The sequence below is a fragment of the Pterocles gutturalis genome, unplaced genomic scaffold (genome assembly GCF_000699245.1).
Source record: "Pterocles gutturalis isolate BGI_N339 unplaced genomic scaffold, ASM69924v1 scaffold12912, whole genome shotgun sequence".
Taxonomy (NCBI): domain Eukaryota; kingdom Metazoa; phylum Chordata; class Aves; order Pterocliformes; family Pteroclidae; genus Pterocles; species Pterocles gutturalis.
This window is the reverse complement of record NW_010108072.1, coordinates 21157-27149: the sequence shown is the minus strand read 5'-3', so window position 1 is coordinate 27149 and position 5993 is coordinate 21157. Positions and strand designations below refer to the sequence as shown.

Sequence of the window (5993 nt, the reverse complement as noted above, 5' to 3'; positions counted from 1 at the left end):
TGTCTTTCTTGTACTGAGGGGCCCAAAAGCGAACACTGCATTTGAGGTGCAGCCTCACCAGTGCCGAATGAGGCGGACGATCGCTTCCCCAGTCCTGCTGGCCACAGTATTTCTGATACCAGCCAAGATGCCATTGGTGTTCTTGGCCACCTGGGCACATGCTGACTCATATTCAGCCGGCTGTTGACCAGTACCCCCAGGTCCTCTTCCACTGGGCAGCTTTCCAGCCACTCTCCCCCAAGCCTGTAGCATTGCAGGGGGTTGTTGTGAGTGCAGGACCGGCACTGAGCCTTGTTGAACCTCATACAGTTGGCCTCAGCCCATCAACCCAGCCCGTCCAGATCCCTCTGTAGGGACTTGCTACCCTCAAGCAGGTCAACTCTCCTGCCCAACTTGGTGTCCTCTGCAAACTTACTGAGGGGGACACTTGATCTTGTCATCCAGATCATTGATAAGGATATTAAACAGAACTGGTCCCAGTACTGAGCCCTGGGGAACACCACTTGTGGCCTGCTGCCAACTGGCTTTAACTCTGTTCATCACAGCTCTTTGGGCTTGGCCATTCAGCCAGTTTTTTACCCAGCGAAGAGTGCACCTGTTCAAGCCACGAGCAGCCAGTTTCACCAGCAGAATGCTGTGGGAAACGGTGTCAAAGGCTTTACTAAAGTCCAGGTAAACAACATCCTGAGACTTTCCCTCATCCACTAAGTGGGTCAAAGTCCTCTGCTTGCTTGTCTGCAAGGCAGACATGCAGACTGATTCAGCAACATGGTTTAAGGGTCAAAGTGTATTTATGTGAAACCCCCCAATACTCCTTCCTCCCATCCTGTCCGTCTCCATAAACCTGTGTAAATGTATGACTGCTTTCTAACATCAGTTGCTGTTCTGTTTTCTTAAAGTCATGTTTGTCTCCTAGGTCTGTCAGCGGAAAAAAGCTTTGTTCTACCTGTGGGCTTCCTCTTGGAAAAGGAGCTGCCATGATTATTGAAACACTTGGTCTTTATTTCCATATTCAGTGCTTCAGGGTATGTCTCTTGCTTTATTAAGAAAAATCTCAAGTCATGCATGGTGTGAGAAGGGAGTATATTGAGGGCTGTAGATGTGAAACTGAGAAGTAGAGAACCAAGGGATTCACATGTTTGTTATGAATGTTTGTAGAGAAGTGGAAATAATGCAGCTAATTTGTTATTTTGTTGTCAGACGTTAATTGGACTAAAACCTGTGATTTTGCAAGCAAACTTAGCTTCCTCACTCACTCATGCATCATATCATTTCCCAGTTGTACTCATTGTTTTTTAAATAGAACAGTAGTTACCTTGTGATTTTATTGTTCGGTTGTTTTTTTCCAAAAAACCTGTTGAGTCCTAAAGCAATCTTTGATCTGACCCATTGTTGGAAAGCTTTGACTGTGGACTGGATGATGTGTTCTGGCTTTCGTGAGAGCTCTCAACAGAAATACTTCTTGATGGTTCTTGAGTGTTTCAGTCTGGAAATAACTCAAGACAAGGTGTCCATTTCCGTTATCTCTGGCCCATTTGGTATTAGACATTTGTGAAGCTTTTTTGGTTTTAGACATTTACCCAAACTAAACCTCTGGCCTCTCTCTAAGCTTTGTCCATCACAAATGGACAGGCTCCAGAATGCAATGTCAAAATTGGATGTCCCTTAAAATCACAAGACTTCACATCTGTGTAAATGAAGACTGCTGAAATCCAATCCTAAATATTCTTGGCTCTGAAAAGCCCTTTCACTGAATTGCAGTGCTCCCCATGAGCATCGTCTGGGTTCTGGGAGGTATTTTTTCTCACTGTTCCAAGAGCTATTGAAACAAAAGTCAAAATTTGGGAAGAGTCGTGACAGGGCTTACTCTCTCTGTTCTTCAATTGACAGTGTGGCATTTGCAAGGGGCAGCTGGGAGACGCAGCAAGTGGGACAGATGTCAGGATTAGAAATGGTCTTCTTAACTGCAACGATTGTTATATCCGATCCAGAAGTAAGTACCAAATCCTGTTCAAAGGACAATGAACTCTAACAATACTATTGCCATGATTTTGACTGATGAATTTGTCTCCTGGCTTTTCCAATCAGGCATAGCTTTGCCATGGGAAGGGGAACCTTCCTATGCCATTTTAATCATCCTCTTGTATCAAAAAAGATGTCCAACCCCATTAAATCTTGTCCAGAGGATCTCTGCTGAGCAGTATTAGACTTCAAGGTTGTTCCTGTGCATAAACACACATTAATACACATAAAAACACTATGCGCACATATTGCATGTCCTGAAGGCTTGGATCTGCCTCATCGCGTGAGACAACGTAGATACTTCTGCTAGGTCTAGGACCCCGGACCTTGTTTGTAGAAGTTCCCATTTTTTATGTCTCCAGGCCTCCCTTTGCAGACAAAATGGTCATGTAAAATATTAGGAACATTCTGTAACTTCTGATGAATCCTTGTGGTGGTATCCCCAGACATGTGCTAAAGTGTTGCTTGGTGCACATTTTGAAGAATGAGCCAGACAATTGCAAGTCAGAAAAAAACTTTATGCATTTTTCTGCCTTAGAGCAGGTCACTTGAATATCTTTCCTAGTCCTGAATTTCTGTGACTGATGCCAAGTTACCAGAGCATTTCAGCTTCACCCTGATGTCACCAGTGATATGAGATGGGCAGTGCTCATGTTGGCTTCTACTTTGTGGAAAACAGTAAGGTGCAGCAAAAAAGCACAGGAGTAATTGTTGCCTTTCTGTTACATGCCACTGTTTAGTATATTCACTGCCTACAGTCCTAACTGATAAGTGGAGATACAGAGTTCTCTTCACTTACTGTTTCCTTCCTTCTTTCTTAAAAACATTGGCTTTAGAAATGCAGGAAAGGTAGGAAAGGTACCTACCTACCATTGCCAGCAGAAGAATAGATTTTTTTTTTTTTTATTGTGATGTTTCAGGTGAAAGATATTTTCCCATCAGCAGAGCTAGAGGGTGCTATTGTATAACCATTTGTTTGGTGGTGGTTTGTTTTGTTTTTTTTTTTTTTAACTCTGCTAAGAAACGTTAGCAACTTTTTATTATGATTTATTTAACCTGACACATTTAGAAATAGCTTTTCCCGTTCAGGCTTGATGCTATAAACTTTCTTCATGAGGAAGAGGTCCTGACCATTAAAATGCACATTTGCACATCCATCTTTACACAAAAAAAAGAGAGGAAAGTGATGAAAGTAATATTTTCCTTTCCTTCTTAATCCTTTTTGCTTAAATAAAAATTGTGGTCCCTTGAGGATAGATGAAGGCTCAAATAAATTATTTATCAGCTTATATGCTACAGAAATCACCCCTCCATCATTGTTTCTACAGCAGCAGCGCTAGAAAATGCAGTACAGAGCTGTGTTTCATGCAGTGAGGTTTTGCATTTGTCCATACCTATCACAACAGTAACCAGGTCCATGACAGAGGGAACAGGTTTTGAGGAAATATATGGATCCTGAAGAAAAGTAATGGCAAGGGTTTGTCTTTTTACCTACAAATTGCCTCTTCCTGCTGTGTTCATGCCTCATGCAAAATCTCAAAATATGAGTTAGCTGAATTTAAGTTACACCGGCTCTTCTTGACAGTTGCAAAGGAACTGATTTTGATAAAACTACGAATATGGTTAGCTGTCATTTTTAACTAGAATTTTATGGACTACATGTCTGAAATGAAGAACAAACTAGTGCAATGTTAGTGTTTTGCCTTTCAGTTCTGAGAAGTCTGATGCTAAATATAAAATCAGTTGCTTGACTGCACAGGTCATGTCTTCCTGCCCCCACAGCTACATCTGAAAACCTATGCAGCAGTACACACAACTGACGGTCTCTGACCAACCCAGAATTAATCAGTCTTGGTTTGAGATGTTTATGGACATCTCAATGAAATATTTTTGCTGACAGAAGCTTATTTGAAACTGTGGATGATTCTGTTTCAAATAAATTATCAAAAAACTTACAAGAGAAAAGCATTAAAGATTATGTAGAGGTCCAGGGTCCACAATATTTCTGTTTTTAAAATAAAAGTGAATGAGGTTTTATTTGTAGATTATTTCTCTGGAACAAAACCTCACAAAGGGAACTTGGTATTCAGTGTTAAACATGGGGAAAAGTTGCAGGTTTGTGAGTGCTGAAGTCAAAGGCAAGAAGTAGATTAATGAGATTCCTTGTATGTCTAAATAACACAAGGGTTCTGTATTACCACATAACACAAACCAGGCACAGCTAAAGATGACTCATCTGTCCTTTGCTTTTCTATTTTGCCACTGCAGAGCCTAAAATTAAATATACCCACAAGTACTTCGGGAGTAAAATTGAATAAAACTGCATGCAGAATGCATTTGTCCATTTTGCATGGAAAATATATTTCCACTGGAGTTATGCTGAATCCATCTTTGCAATTAGTGCCCCCGCTTTGCAGGAAGAAGGAGAAGCAGGGCACTTCCAGATGTGTTTTTTTGAATTGTAGAGATCACATGACTAATGACTTTTGGTTTTGTTTTCCCCAGCTGCTGGACAGCCAACTACATTGTAACATGACTTTCAGTCCTAATAACTTTCAAGAAGGAACTCTCTTCTCATGTGTATCGGCTGCCTCCAGACAATCACTTGTACGAGCTTGAATCCATGGACATCATGGCTCTCATCTCATTTTTAAAAACTCATAAAAACACTGCACTTGCTCCTTTAAAATGCAATATGTTGGTTTTTCCCTTTCTTAAGAAATTTGCAAAATATGTATGACCATGGTTGGGAAGGCAAAGCCTAAGTACTATAAAAAACCCCTACTTTTCAGGTATGCTTATGATTTCCAGTCTGTTACCCTGTTCTTTTGAAAGTAATAAGAAAATAAACATGCAATAAAGCTGTTTTGTTTTAATATTTCTAGGAATTAAAAAGTTTAAGTTTACAGAACCTTTATAAAATATGCCAACTTGAGCTGAGAAGTAATTTTAAGATAGTATCTAATCAGTGCTTTTGAAAAACTAAGCATCACAGCACGACTTCTCTGTTATAACTGAAGCTATAACTTTTTTTATACAGAGACTAGTTTGATAATGCATCCTGTAATTCTGAAGCATTTTGTGTTTTTATTACCTTCAGTGGAGGGTAGGAGTTATACAAATAAATTATTGCACCTTTAGTGATAGAATTTTTTTTGTTTGTGTACCTCAAGTAATGTTCATTACTATAGCTTAATATTCTCTCAAATAAAGATTTCTTCATTAAACTTAAAGCCTGTATACTGTTAACGATGGCAAGGTTCCCATTAGGAGCAATCCTTCTTACTAAATTCAGCAGCCTGTGTTGTTATTAAACGCAATGAAAGGTGATATGGGGGAGAGGCGGCTGAGTGGGAAGACACAGCTGAATTGTGAGTCTCCGAGCTACGGTTTGACACTAGGGTGAAGCTTTCCTCTGTGTTATGTGACTTCACATTGATGGTCTGAGTTGGTTTGAGATCTGCTCATTCACTTGCGAACATTACAGTTGGTTGAAATCTCATGTGGAGAAATACACGTGGTTTGGGTGCCGTCTGGAGCAAGGAATTAAACAGCCTTGAGCCTGTGTTCATCCATACACCACCCCAATAAAGGCAGCAAAACCTGGGAGTGCGGAAGGTGGGCAGGGAGGACGCTGGCAGCAGTAGGCAAAAAAACTTTAATTTGCCTGTGCTTGGGCCAGTTTTCTCTTGTGATTTTTGATTAAGCGTGTGCTCCTTACTAATGTGACCCGAGAGCTTGTTGAAACAATGGTCAGAGCTGTGTCACTTTATCTATAATACATGGACAAGGTTAGGGGATGTGTTGCAATTGTAAAATATCCTAGCACTGTATAGTAAACACTTATTGGAAATATCCCATTTTAGCAGTCCACAATGCAACTTAAAATGGAGAGAAAAAAATCTACTTATTCTGCCTTAAAACTATGATAAAGCTCAATTAATAGAGATTTATTTTACCTATGGACACAT

At 40.2% G+C, this 5993-nt stretch overlaps 1 long non-coding RNA gene across 1 annotated transcript; it reads left to right on the top strand.

Moving 5' to 3' along the window:
* Positions 1 to 914: 914 nt before the first annotated feature.
* On the top strand, positions 915 to 5255 carry LOC104461055. Its single transcript, XR_727540.1, has 3 exons — positions 915 to 1025; positions 1891 to 1993; positions 4528 to 5255. It is a non-coding gene; the product is annotated as an uncharacterized LOC104461055 (long non-coding RNA).
* Positions 5256 to 5993: the final 738 nt, after the last annotated feature.